General features: G+C 34.7%; 1 pseudogene; it reads right to left on the reverse strand.

Moving 5' to 3' along the window:
- Positions 1-3,445: 3,445 nt before the first annotated feature.
- On the reverse strand, positions 3,446-6,565 carry LOC116121140 (annotated as a pseudogene).
- Between the last annotated feature and the right edge of the window lie 9,016 nt (positions 6,566-15,581).

Raw genomic sequence — 15,581 nt, forward strand, 5'->3', positions numbered from 1 at the left:
GAACCAGTGACATTAGCTAGCTAGCCATTGTCCAAGTTTTAATTTGACAATTGCAAGTTTTAATCATGCAGGGCTTCATATTCATTGGCTCATTTAATTTCCTTAATTATCTCTTAACATAAGGATGATAGTCAGAAGGTTCTAAAAATTGGACCGCACGCAGGGCTTCATATTCATTGGCTCATTTAATTTCCTTAATTATCTCTTAACATAAGGATGATAGTCAGAAGGTTTTGAAAACTGGACCGCCCCTTGACTTGGTCAAGGGCCTGATTCCAATTTTTGCTGGTCGGATCGGTCTAACCAACAGTCTACCAATAGTCCAGCAAGTTTGAAATTTAACAAAAATACCCTTACAAAATTCCCATAAGTCCTTGAAGGTTTAAATCTATCAAATACACCGCTACGATCTGGGCAAGAATCAGATGGCGACAAAGATGATGATCGTTAGCCAATCGAAAGTTTGGGGTGATAGGGGTTTTGATGTGGAGATGAATTTGATGTCGATGGTGGTCTCAAGCGGGGTGTTTGGCGACAGAATCAATGACGAAGTTGCCGATTTTTGCAAAGGAGACAACAGCAACGACATTGATCGGCGACCAATCATACCTCGGGATGATGAGGGTTTTGATGTGGAGATGAAGTTGATGTTGATGGTGTCAGGTGGGGTGCTTGGCACCAAAATTGGCCAGAATCAAGGTGATTTAAAATGTGGCAAAAACATCCCTAATTAGTTCATGCAGGTTTGAATTTCAGCAAAAACACCCCTAAAATTTCAATGAGACCCTATAAGTTTGAAATTCAACAAAAACACCCTTACAATCTAAACCAGACTAGAGAGGGTGTCGGTCACTGGTCCAGCCGACCAGTTTAGTTTTCAAAACACTGGATAGGCGTACTATTTCATGTGTAAGGCTAGCTTTGTTATGATATGGATGCCCTCATCTCTTTTAGAAAATCAAAACTTATCTTGATTTTCAATGTGTTTTTGTGCTTGGGCTTATTTATTATCTAAAAGAGCTTCTTTCCAAGAAAATTTGTGTCGTTTGATTGCAACTTAAGAAGAGCTTATTAGAAGAAGCTCGAAATTTGACTTTTTTTTTTTTTTCTTCCATGATAGCTTATTGAAAGTGTTAAATAAAACCAAAAATATATCCACGTGTTATTTTATAAATTTGACTTGTCATTTCTTAAATTACAATGTTTTTCAGTAATTCATAATTGCAAAGTCTGGTTGCATATATATTTTGAATCAAACGACTAGAAATTTTTTTTCATAAAAAATTTATTTTCAACATATTTGCTTAATGGCACTTTGTCCACCCCAAGTTTTAAAATTAACATTTGATTTAAAATTAACATTTGATCCCGAAAATGTAACTTTTTAGATATGGCCCTTTTATTATTTGAAGATCACATTTTGGCTCCCCAGAATAAATTTGGTGGCTCCAACCCTTGCTATAAACACGGAGTAGTCTTAAGAACTGCAATAACTTGCCAAGCTGTACTAACAACCCATTGACCAAGACATTTACATGCTAAGACACTTCTATTCTTAAAACTCTTTACTATGAACTAGGGGTGTACAAAAGAACCGATCGAAACTGGAACCGACGGGTACCCGGGGTCTGGTTCCGGTTCCGGTTCCTATCTGGAACTAGTAGTGACAAGGTAGGTTCTGGTTCCAAAAAACTGGAACCGACACTATGCGTTTCTGGTTCCACTAAGTAGGAACCGACGGGTACTCGGGAATCAGGACTTAAATTAAATTATATATAAATCTAGAGTGTTATATGATATTTTACACTAAAAAATTAAATTAGTGCAGACTAAAATTCCCAATTCGACTCTTTAACCCTAAACGCCAAAATGAAAAAAAAATCCATTCACACTTTGCTTTGGTTTTTCATCACAACAACAACAGAGCCCTGTTTGGTTAAGGATTGCTACTTCTCCCTCAGCTTAAGTGGGATTCCTTTAGCTCCAGGTATCTTGTTTTCATTCCTCTTTCTAAGACCCACTTGAACTCTTCTTCTAAGACCTTGTTGTGTTGACGGTGTGAAGTGAGTTTTATCACAAACACTTTATAGGCATCATTCTTGTGTTTAAAAGTTGTGAAATGCAAGACCCATGTGCTTACTACTTCCCACTATGTTGACTTACTTCCCCATCCTATTAAGTGTTGACAAATCTTTATTATCAAATTAAATTCGAAAAACAAAACAGATAGAGAAGAGAATAACACAATTGGACCCACAAAATGAGACTTGCACCTAAATTTGACTTGGTGGTTGCGTAAGAGACAAATATAGTTGAGAGATTCTTGGCTATGTTGGCTTGTTGGGGGCTTGGGGCACAAAGCCACAAAGTTAAGGCATTACTGCATTAGGGCCCCAATGGTCCACCACTTATTAATTAAAAAGGATAGCTTGCACCAATTTTTATGTCATTGATATTGTTCATTGTTGGATAGAAAAGTGATTGTATCTGATGGTAATGGTTTAAAAAGTAGAAAATATTTACATAGTAAAAAGGCTAGAAGCAAACTAGTGGTGGCAAATGGAAAAGTAAATTAATGAAATTAGGTTTAAGGCTTATAATATATTTGTATTTTATTTTTTGTTAACATGTCAGTGGGGGGTATTTGTAGGTTTTTAGGGTTTTTTGTCATTTTATAAACTTTTGGGGGGTTAAAATATTTTATAGGTACCCGAATTGGAAGCGTTGTTACAGGTTCCGGTTCCAGTTCCAGTTCCAAATTTTAACGAACCGTTGGTTCTAGTTCCGATTCCGGTTTCGTTTCTGGTTCCGGTTCCAGTTCTGATTCCAGTTTCTTTAAAAATGCAGGGTACCCAGAACGGAACACCCCTACTATGAACCACAAGTGAAGACCTTAGTTTGACCTTCTTCTTCTAAAAGAGCCAATAAGACATAACATCTTCACCTACTTTCAGACTACCTACTAGTGGTTGAGAAGTGAATGCGAGAGAATACAACAACTATTAGCATACCCATCTAATGCTTCGTTTAATAATTTAAGATAAATAATATATATATATATATATTAATATATATATATATATATATATATTAATATATATATATATATATATATATAATATATATTATATATATATATCGATTAGCTTTCATCTTGGATTCTTTTAAGCCAAAAATGCTACACTATAACGTAATCATGGAAGTAATTATTTGAAGATTATAGGAAACGATTATTAAACTAGCACATTTTTTGGTGGAAAATATAGCCACTCCATTAATTACCAATTAAAAATATGTTATGAAAGAAAAGCGATTCATACATTTTCGTTTTTCAATTATTTAAAATTACATATCTAGATACTTATTTGAGCTATCGCAAAAAATATAACTGCGGACCAGTACTGCGATAGTATGTATTGGTCACTGATGATGACATCTTCCTTAACTATCCTCTACTAATTAATGACGGCAGTTTGATGCGGTTGAGAGATACTTCAAGATCATCACAAAGCTGATGAGGATCAGGAATAATATCATCATCAACTGATAAGATGAATGTCATCTTGTTCGCGTAACTCACAACATGAATCATCAATCCCTGCATCAAAATATTAATGAAATAATAACACTTAAAAAAAGCAAACCCATTTAACCTTCGGCACATCTGTGATACAAAAATTTCACGAAATTTCTAAAACGAATAGAGGGATTTTTTCATCCTTATGGAATGATTATGTGGTCATGTTGGAATGAATTAATAGAATTAGTCAAATTTTATGTCACCCCTCCAATTGTTTATTTTTGTCAAATCTCTAGAGAATTGGAGGTTCATCATGATAAATACTACATTAGGTTGTCCAAAACAACTTGGAGCTATATAAGCCACTGGATGCCCAAACAAACTGATTTCTTCTTGAGGCCAGCCACATTTGAGAACCACAATGTTGTTGAGATGGAAAGCGCGCCATCTGTTCATATGGTTGAAGAAGATTAATCTATATTGTTAAAACTGAAAGTTTCAATATATAATACAAGCTTCAACAACTTAATTTGATTATATTCCATGATAATCAAAGAAGCATAAAAGAAAAGTAACGTACCTTCAAGCCACCAAACTTGAGAAAATATTTAGCCAAGAAATATGAGAAAGCCTCTAGAGAAGCTTTTTTCCTATCCATGGCTGCCTTAGCTTCTCGAAGGTAATCCAGTGGATTATCTCGTAATGCAATTGTGAAAGGGTAGATCAAATAACCAATTTGGTTACCCCACTTTGCTTTAGTACCCTTCTTCATCTTCAGCTAGCTCCTACAAAAATATATATATTCGTATAAATTAATATTTACTTTCCCTGTCAAAAAACATAACTAAATCGCTGAATATGAACTGTTATTGGACACTCACTGAATCCCTGGATTGGCCTAAGGTTCATAAAGAAGGTTGCTCTAAGACAATACTCTTGGAAGATTGTTACTTCTTCTGACGATCCGTTATCAATCTTATTACTCTCCCCTACAATGTTTCATTGTGGATCTGTCTAAGCTAGTTTGAGTTAATAATATTTCAAAAATGTATGAATGGGATCCGACTATGGAAGAAGCAAGAATGTAAATCACACAGGAGAAAGCAAGAATGTAAATTATCAAACTCATATCATTCATCATCAAACTTCAATGACATAATTTTATATTAGTTACTTATTAAGCTCACCATATTTTCGATTAAGATACCGAGACAACCCTGCCTGAGTCACTCCCAGCATAACATCATTGATTGTCTACAAAATCACAATGCCACAAAATAATATTAAACAAAAGTAAAAGAAAACTCATTAAGGATACAACACAAAGATGAAAATTAACTTACAGTTCTTGTCGAATTCTTTATAAGCTTGATGTCATCCAAACTGACTGATCGATGAACGAATCGCCGAGGACTTGAGCCAAAGCCCAAGGGACCTTTGAGTGGTGTTTTCGTATCCTTTATAAGCATTAATGTCGTAGCAAGAAACATCATAACATCAACAAGAGTGTTCCAAAGCAGCCACATAGCCAACCACAATTTGATGAATTTTCCCTTCAAACCTCTAGAGGATTTTCCGGAATTCGCTTTCTTAACCATTGGAATGGTGGGAGGTTCTGTTGGGTTAGAAACCTTACGAGTACAAGCGAGGAAGAGAGACATAAGAGAAGTTCCATCACCAAGAGAGTGGTGAACTCGAAGAACAGAGACGGATTCAGCTTCAGAAGTTTTAACATTAAGGAGATGGAGATCCCACATTGGCATAGACATTTTGATTTTATTTTTGCTCAGGTTGGAGATGTAATCTTCCACAAATTTATCCGGTGAGTCGATGTCATTCGGATCAAGTTTTGGGACTATAACGTGATTGTCCAAATTAACTTCTGTTGGGACCCATATTAGCCTACCACCATTCATTTCATCCACAACCTGCAAAAAAGTTAATAAATTAAGTGATAACAAGCTAGCTTAGAATAGCTTTTATTTTATTTTTAAATAAATTTTAAAGTAAAAATATACAAATTAACATTAAGTATAACTTGATGTAACATAAATAAATGACTGTATAGTTTTAATAAAAGAGTATGAGATTCAAAGGTCTAATGTTGAAATATCGTCTACTTGTTTAAATTTTTAAATAGAATGACAACTTAACATAGTATAAGAGTCAAAGGTCTAAAATTAGAAAAGAATCTCTTGAACTAATATAATATTAAACAGATCCTCATTTATTATTAAAAAAAAAAAAAAGAGTTAATGAAGCTATTAAAGAGTTAATTTACCTAATACATAATTGTGGATCCTTGTTTATTATAAAGAATTAACTAGCTACTAAAGAGAATAGATGTGGATCAACCAATAAAGGTATGATAAGTGTTTATCTCGTCTACAAAGAACAAAGAAAAGAAAGGGAACAACCAAAATAATGTATAAGATATAATCCTAGTGCAGAAAAATGTTGATTGACTAAATAAGGTACTGGCCAAGTTGCCAGGAAACCAAACTTTAAAGTTGTGAGAAAAATGCCGGCTTTAATTTATGTTTGTGAACAACAAAATAACCTGATCCCAACATAATCTAACAGTCTAGATTGGATATCAATACATATGCAATACTCTATATATTTTTTGTCAATTTAGTCAAAAGCGACACAATTATACTTTAACTAGCAATAACCATGATGAAAATGGTACATTTCAGAAGACAATGTTAGTTAAGAAACATGAATAGAATTGACAGCGTGAAATCGTTTAGGCATCTGCCATAAATCTGCCATAATCTCATTCTGGTGAAGCATATGATTAATATTTTTTACCTGCAAGCTAGAGAAACGAGAGTGCTTTAGCAAAGTATGCACCAAGTTTGCTTTAACAACTTCTGCATTGATTTTTGTCTTCAAGCCGATCATGGCACTAATGTAGACGTTGGAATCAGGCTCATGAAACATACGAGCAACTGGACTCAGAGGTTGATTTGCCTCACTGTCGTCCAATGTAAAATTTTCAACATCTGCTTTCACTTTGATAGGCTTAATAAGAGCTTCCATTTTCAATAACTCTAACAACTTCAAAACCTATAAAGTGACGATCACTTTTTTTTCTTATTTTGTTTGAAGATATGAATTTAGGAAAAAAGCAAAGGAAATATTTATAGGAAAACAAGGCTAGCTGCTTTGAAACTCTTTGATATTTGATTTGTGGATGAACTAAAAACTTAATGAATCGACTCCTTTTATAGAGAAGCATAGCGTTACTATGCCATGGGCAGTGCATGCATGTCCTACAAATTAATCAATTTTCAAACATGTGATACCTGTGAAATTTGAGTTTTCTTGTTGGAGTTTCTAGATCATGGGCCTCCGGTGAGAGCAACACATACCCTTTTGTTTAGAGATCAGTTTGAGTTTAAGAACTTCTGAAATTTGAGTTTTCTTGTTGGAGTTTCTAGATCATGGGCCTCCGGTGAGAGCAACACGTACCCTTTTGTTTAGAGATCAGTTTGAGTTTAAGAACTTCTGAAAAAAAAAAAAAAAAAAAAAAAATCATTATCCATAGAAATTTCTACAAATTGCTCTATTGTTTAGTCTTTAATAAAATTAGTATTGTGGACGATAAAATCTACGATTGATTCGAAAGGGACGAATCTTGTGAGAGATGAGCCATTGACAATCGTATGGACTTGTAGAGACAAAAACGAAAGCAATACATCTCACTAATTAGTTTCAGCAATTATGTCACGAATGACATCAGCTATCTAGCGATTGTGCGAGTTTTAATTAGGTAGTTGCAAGTTTTAATCATAGAGCACATTCATATTCATAGGGCCATCTCCTTAAATTATATGCCATGTCAAAGGCTTGTTTTCATACAGATGGCCGCATCTTTAAAACATTCAAAACTTATCTTTGATTTCGGATGTGAAAATTCAAAGTCCTAGCGACAAAGACACTATTATAAGCAATTATGAAACAATCACATCTTTTAGATCCATTGAATACTGCGTAAGATTTTTAATCTAATAAATCGAAAATCACTCTAAATTTTGAATTCTCACTTCTAAGAAATTTAATAGAAATACATGAAAGGACAGTTGTCATTGCAATGCTTACTTCTCTATCAGAAATATTTATTTGGATATATATGATGAATTATTTTTTTTTTCTTGTAAATCGACACTTCAATTTTATTACACATGAAAAACACCATGAAAATGTTTGATACCTAAACAAGATCGAAGTTTAGACAATTCAAAGCTCGCTCCACCGACATTTCTTAGTGTTCAAAATTTCCAGGTGATTAAATAAAAGGTGTTTACTGTTAAAAATGCAAAATAGAAGAAGATCAACAAAATTTCCCAAGGTCAGTGGAGGCATGATCCCTTAGTGGTCCGCCCCTTTGCTTGTCCTCTACAATGTACATGGTAGTTCGAAGTAAAAAAGTTTCATTAAGTTCTTGTTCCTTTTTTGTTGAACAATGTTAGTAAGGATGTTAGGAGTACTATTTACTGTTCTACAGTTGCCGACAATTGACTAGAGCTGACTGTTAGCTACTGTTACTTTTTTTTTAGTTATGTTAGTTACAGTTACTTTTGTGTTATTGTTCTTTATGTTCTATAAAGTTGTACATAGAAGATTATTCATGTAATAAGAAATACATCAAAGCTTCTAGAATTTTCTTTCGCCCTTTCTCTACTGTATCTCAAATCCTCAGATGGTATCAAAGCCATCGACAAACGTCAAGAATTGCTGAATTTCTTGCATTTTTCCTATTCTAGACAATCTAGAGAAAGGTTCAAACTCCAAAATTGCAATTGAATCAATCAATTTTATTAATTCTCATGCAATGTCTTCAACCACTATGCCAGTAATTTTCCCCAAATTGATAAGAGATAATCATCGATTCTGGAATCGTAGGTTTTGTTTGTGGTTGGTTCTCATGATCTCGAAGAGCATCTCACAAGATTGAGTCCTTGCCCCACTCAATTCATTTGAGTACAAAATGATCGAACTCATAATCAATTACCGGTTTGTGCTTTAATTGTTGTTTTTGTGTTCTAATCAATGTTGGCTAGAATGTGAAGTAGAAGCACTCAGGGAGAGTGTGCTTGCTAAGTGGGATTTTATTTTCTAGGTCAATTGTCTTGGTTATCATGAACTGGTTTGCATTTTTTAAGTTCACTTCTATTACATATCTCAATGCTTGATTTAATGATGTTTTACATAAGATATGTTTTTTTGTATGTTTATTCGTAAGTTTGTAAGTATTTTTGTCAAATCTTTTAGAATATCATATGGGGTGTATTTTGTAAATATCAAAACCAAGAAGTTAAAACTCTACGTTTTGATATTCATTGACTAAGTATAAACTAGCTTCCTTCTTGTAACAAATTCAGTTAGATATACATATATTTTTTTAGCTCATCTTGGTTTTTCTCTCTTGTTCTTTAAAGTCATTCATGGTATCAGAGCCCAGATTTAGTTGAGCTAAGTGCTTGACCAACGAGTGAGGAGTTAAAGCCGAAAACTATCTCCAATAATAGGCATGACCCAATATATGGGCTTGACTGTGAGGGGGAGTGTTGGAGTCCCACACCGACTAGGTACATTTAAGCCTACTGGTTTATAAGAGGGGGTAATCCTCCCATTCAACGAGGCCTTATTGGATGAGGAGTCAAGCCCACCTCAAATTCTATCATGGTATCAGATCATCTTGGGCCTTTACAATATTTCCTTGGTTTTGAAGTTCAAAGGAATGACTCCATATTACAACTTACTTAATGCAAGTATGCTCAAGATTTGCTAACTAAAGTTGGCATGAGTGAATGTAAACCTTATAGTACCCCTATGGCCACGGGAGTAAAGCTTGGTAAAGAAGATAGTGCCTTCTTCGAAGAACCTTCTCTCTACAGAAGCATTGTAGGAGGTCTACAATATCTTACCCATTCTAGGCCTGATTTATCCTTCTCTGTCAACCGGCCAATTCAATTTCTTCAGCTCCTACCACTGCCCACTGGACTGCTTGTAAAAGAGTCATGCGATACATCAAAGGGACCCTGCAATATGGACTTCTGTTTACAAAGAGGACATATTTTATCCTAGAAGGCTATGCGGCTGCTGATTGGGTAAGTGATGTGAGTGACAAATGATCCACAAGTGGTTATAATATTTTTTTTAGAGGTAATTTAGTGCAATGGAGCTCAAGGAAACAAAGAGTGGTATCCTTATCTTCGACAGAAGTCGAATATAGAGCCCTTTGTCAAGCAGCCACTGAACTTGTCTAGATCCAGCATTTATTTCAAGAACTTGGCATAAACATCAACACAACCCCTGTTTTGTGGTGTGACAATATGAGGTTGGAGCTCTCTCATCCAACCCGGTGTTTCATGCTAGAACAAAACACATTGAAATCGATGTGCATTATGTCTGAGAATTGGTTGCCGACAAGCAATTAGTAGTTCAATATGTTGGCACAGAGTACCAAATTGCGGATGTTTTAACTAAGGCATTATTAGGAAATAGGTTTCAGTCTCTAAGGAAGAAGCTAAATGTAACTTCTAGTACTGATTATAAGGAAGACAGCAGTAAGTGTTGTTAAAAAGATGTTCTGTTTTTTGTTAAATCTTGTAGTTGTTGTTTGTTAAAAAAAAAAATGTTGGAATGTTGGTGCTGGTGCTATGTTGTGTTGTTAAAAAGATGTTGGTGCTAGTGTTGTGTTGTTAAAATTACAGAAGTTGGTACTAGTGCTGTGTTGTTAAAAAGATGTTGGTGCTGGTGTTGTGTTGTTAAAATTACAGAAGTTGGTGCTGGTGCTATGTTGTGAAAACTACAGGGAGAATTTTGAGAGCAATATACTGGTAGAATGTTACACAGTTCAGTTTAAGGGAGCATATTAGTATAATGTGGTATATAGTTCAATCTCAAGAAGTTTATAGCAGGATATTACACAGTTCAGTTTAAGGGAGCATATTAGTATAGTGGGGTATATAGTTCAGTCTCAGGAAGTTTATAGCAGGATGTTACATAGTTCAGTTTAAGGGAGCATATTAGTATAATGGGTTATATTTGTAATCTTTTAGAATATCATACGGGGTGCATTTTGTAAATATCAAAACCAGGAAGTTAAAACTCTGCTTTTGATATTCATTGACTAAGTATAAACTAGCTTCCTTCTTGTAACAAATTCAGTTAGATATACAAATATTTTTTCAGCTCATCTTCGTTCTTCTCTCTTGTTCTTTAAAGTAATTCATATCGCAAAATATGTAGGTACCTTATAGTTAGACTTGTAAATAGTCGTCTAGTTAGACCTTAGTACATATGTCGAGTTTTCATTAGCTGTTAGGATTTTATCCAAGACTCGAATATGCATGAGTCGTCTGAAAACTTTCCTTAAATAGCCAAACATGTGTAAAGCTTTGTCGGTTGGTTGTCTAATGGTTTCTTGCGCAAGGATTCTTTATACACTTCTTCATCTTTGTATTTATGTTTGAACTTGAATATTCCTCTTGTTGTTCTCTGAAAATCCTTAGAGGTTTTATTCATCTTAGGTCATATTCCTTTGTTGTTTTTAATGCTCAAAATACTTATCTAATCTTGGTTGTTTGAGTGTTATGGAACATGGTTCTATTAATGAAAGCTTGAAGGGATTTCAAGATGTGGAGCTGAAGGTTGTCTTCGGAATTGAAGCTTGAGTGGAGCTCGAGCTATCGAAGAGGTTTCTTGGATTCAAGCAAGTTGTGGCAAGACGGTGGATCATCCAAAGGGTGAAATTAGAGTGTTATGAAAACAGGGAGTGTTTTACATTTGTTTGCTTAACTTCAACTTTGTAATCAACTTTGAATGTTTGCTATAATGGATTTGCTTCGTCTAGGCTTGGTCCCATGGATGTAGGTTGTTTGTGAAACCTTGTAAATATCCTGTGTGCTTTATTTTATGCTCATAGTTGATGTGATGATTATATTGAATAACTATACCCACAAGCACCGATGAACACAATCAACACTTTTCGCAAGAGTTTAACTAACTTTTTTAAACTTAAACTCTCAATCTATGAATATCAAACGATTCTCACCACAAACATATTACACGTAAAAAAGATCGATATAGATCAATTGAAAGATATGATATCATAAAATTAACAGCAAAAATCTCATGTATCACATGCATGGATGATGGTCTTATGAAACTAATGGTGTACATTAATATTCAATTAATAATGGGGGTCAAGAAAATCAACAAATAAGGGGGTTTAAAATGAATTCGAAGTAATGGAATTGACATATTTATATATAAAGTTTCAAAAATACTACACACACAAACCCTTCTCCCTAACTTTCTCTCACAAACGTGACATGTCAGCTCATAATTAGTCAGCTCGCAATGGGTCTCACCTGTCCAACAATGGGTCCTGTGATAATCCTATTTTTCCCTGTGATTTTGCATTGAATTTCAACAGGATTTAGGATACTTCTCATACAATTTGGGCCATAATTGCTACTTAATTCTATTAATTTTTCTTTATAGGCCTAAATGATGATTTTGAGCAAAAATGACAGTTTTGAGCGTAAAATGCGTAACTTGAGCTTGGAAAGTCAGAATGACCTGAATATAGAAGTTATGGAAATATAAGAAGCATGTTAGAGTCATGAAAGTGACTCTATTTCATTGATAAAAAGATCCCATATGTAATTAAATTGAAGTTATATTGAGACAATTAAGAGAAATTATGAATTTATGTATAAAAATCATATTTTGAGTTTTTCTTACTAATTTAGCATATTTGGGATGAATTTGGAAATGGTGTGAGTTGATATTAGGTTGTGGTTTATGGATTAGGAGTGATTTTGTCTCATTTATGTTGTTTAGGGGGTAAACTGTCATATTTATATGGGTTGATTTTGTCACTTTTCAATTATGCAGGGACCACAGAATATTGTTTCAGTTTATCTATAAAAAGAAGATGAAAAGTTGTGTACAAGGGAGGCTGTTCACCCAGTTTTCTGGCGAGCTCTGGCGACCCTTCGTCTCCCTCTGACGACGATTCATCTCCCCATGCACCGATCTTCATCAACCACTACAAGCCACCACCACGAATCACAAAAACGCCGCGACGTTTCATCTTCCCGCCGCCACGACTTTTCATCTTCCAGGCGAGATTTCGCCGTTTTTCAACGACATTTTGGCTCCCCAGGACTTGATCTCCCTTCCCCACGGTCGGATCTACACTTCCCTAGCTTCAGCCGTCGCGAAAACCGCCAGAATATGTCATTTTACCGTCGTGCCTCTTCATCTTCCAGCTGAGATCCTGCTCATTTCCGGTGACTTTTCACCTCCCCATGACCTGATCTGAACTCCCCATCACCAGAGCTTTTCATCGGTACCTTCGAATCCCATTTTTGCCACCATTTTTCGGAAGACCCGTCGAAAAATTAACATTTTTCGACGAGTGTGACTGTTCGTATTCCGGGCTGTCTGATGGTCATTTTTGGCCCTTCTTCGCATCATATCGTTGTCGGTTACCTCCTCTCCGCCATGATAAGCTTTGTTTCCACCGTTTCAGCCTCCATCATCACCACCATGAGCGGCTAAGTTCCCGGTTGTCTGTTACGGCATAGGCGAGATCGAGATTGACTCCACGACTCTCCTCATTAGCTCTCAACTAGTTAGATGAGCCTGATTGTAGGACATTTGGTAGTATTGTGGTTCGGATTATATTTGTTTTCGTTTCATATTTGATTTCAATACTTTAATATGATTTGAACATAATTTGTGATGACTATTGTTGTCCATTGTGATTTAATGTTTTCATAGAACTTGCTGAATGATAAATGTTGGTTTGAAATAATTAAATGATGAATATTGCTTTTCATTACTTCGCATAGATTGTAATTGAGTTGTGTTCAGATTTAATTTAATTTCTACTGTTATTGCGTTTATTGTGAAGTTGGTTGATTGGAATTTATGTGTTGACAAATTGTATTTGTTAATTGCGTACCAACTAGTGGTATTGCCTTGTAGCGTTTATCGGCATTTGATGATAGTCTTTAACCAATCGAACTTGAGTGATCGGGTGAGACAGGATAGATTATACCTAGAGTGCCGGGAGTCCATTTCATTGATCTACCTTGCCTTGTAGGATTAGGGGATTGTAGAGGGTGGAGAAGAATTGTGTGAGTCGGTCTCGTGTCGAACCAAAACTGTAACGGCAACATTTTTATTATAAAGTCCGTATTAGTTTTAATTTCACTCTTTCATTATTTGCATTTAGTCTATTTAGTTTCATAAATCATTTTGCCAATTTCTCTTTCGTTAACTCAAATATACATTAGGTCATTAGTCTTGCTCTCTGTGGATTCGACCCTGCTTACCTCTAACTACGGTATTTAGGTTTAATTTTGTGACTGTGACGACCGGTCTAACAAAAATTTGGCGCCGTTGCCGGGGAGCAACGTGCTTTTGACTTTGTGTGTAGTTGGGTTTGTAAATACTTTAAGTCTAATTTTTCTATGTTCTTTAATTTTCATTAGGACAGTTTCATTCATTTTTTTTTTTTATTTTGCAGGAAGATCGCAATTGGGGAAACGTTGCAGTGTGTCATGTGCATCAAAGTTTAAGCTTGACCCGATTGTGATATTTTCTAATCTTTTTAGCTTTAGTTCTTTTTAGTGCTTGTTAATTGTTTGTGTGATATTTGCATGTTTTGTGTTCATTTAGTTTGCATGTTTGTATTAGTTTTGCATATTTTGTTTTTATTCATAGGATTTAGTTTATGATTTAGTAATAATTTCTTTTTGTTTGACTGTTTGTTTTAATTGTTGATTGTGTGGATTTTTTTTTTTTTTTTTTGGGTGTTATCATATTTAGCTTTATTTTTCTTTATGTGTGGTTTTTGAATTTGCTTTTAGTTCTTTTTCTTTCTTTTTTTTCTTTTAATTTTGATGTTGTGGTTGTTGGTGGAACCTTTGGTACACTTGTAATGAATGCTTGGTAGATAGTCGTATCAACCAATTTTAGTACCCTTGGATTTGAAAATAGAAAGCACGTAGGATGGATGATAATCTGTATCCCATGCACAACCATCTAGCTCTAGGATTCCTATCATAGGGCAACCGCCTAAGAATAGTGGCATTTATGAGGTTTCTCTCTTGGATGATTGTAAAACCCCCCTCCAGTCAGGTATCCTCTGAATATCCCTCAATGAGAATCTCGAGGATACATGTCTGGAAAACGAGTTGTATTTAGAAAAAATATCTGTGTAAGGATAATAATAGTAATATCCAATACATGCATATAAAATGTCATGCAGGATCCAAATATATAATTTTAAAACTTTAAGAATTTATCCATAAAATACACATTCGAAACATATTTATAAGGTGGACTATTCAAAAGGTGTTTCACAAATATTTATCATCTACATTATTTACATCAAGATAAAAACATCAAGATGACAATAAATCATCTCCCCTCACATTTAGCCCCGCTGTCTCTAGCATTCCTCGCTTCTAATCTACCTGCAAAGAAATCAACAATAAAAGGGTGAGCGCTAATCACTCAGTAAGGAATGATCTGTTTCATTCCAAATGTGCTATTTGATCTTTATTTAAACATATTTGTTAGCACATCACTTATGTTTTACATCAGGGATACTTCCCTTTTATTATATATAATATATATATATATATTATATATATTTTTTTTTTTATTCATATGTCTTTCATCATTTTATCCCATGGCTATATAACATCAATGTGTACAACATCAATAAGTATGTAAACATAGTACACGCACATCACATGTCATGACATAACATCTAAAATATCAACATGAGCATAATCATCACATAATGTAAATAACATATAACTCATGTAATGCTACTAAACGAATATGAACCATTTAATGTCTAGCGATCGGATTTTCTTAGCATCTTAAGTACTTCATATCATCTAGCAAATTCATCTAGAGCTCATATCATCGGGAGGCGTGCTTACACGTTATTTAGCATCTAAAGCATATATTCATCTTCCTCAACCCGTATACGAGGATATGCTTACGCGTTTCCCAT

Source organism: Pistacia vera, unplaced genomic scaffold (assembly GCF_008641045.1).
Source record: "Pistacia vera cultivar Batoury unplaced genomic scaffold, PisVer_v2 Contig968, whole genome shotgun sequence".
NCBI lineage: Eukaryota > Viridiplantae > Streptophyta > Magnoliopsida > Sapindales > Anacardiaceae > Pistacia > Pistacia vera.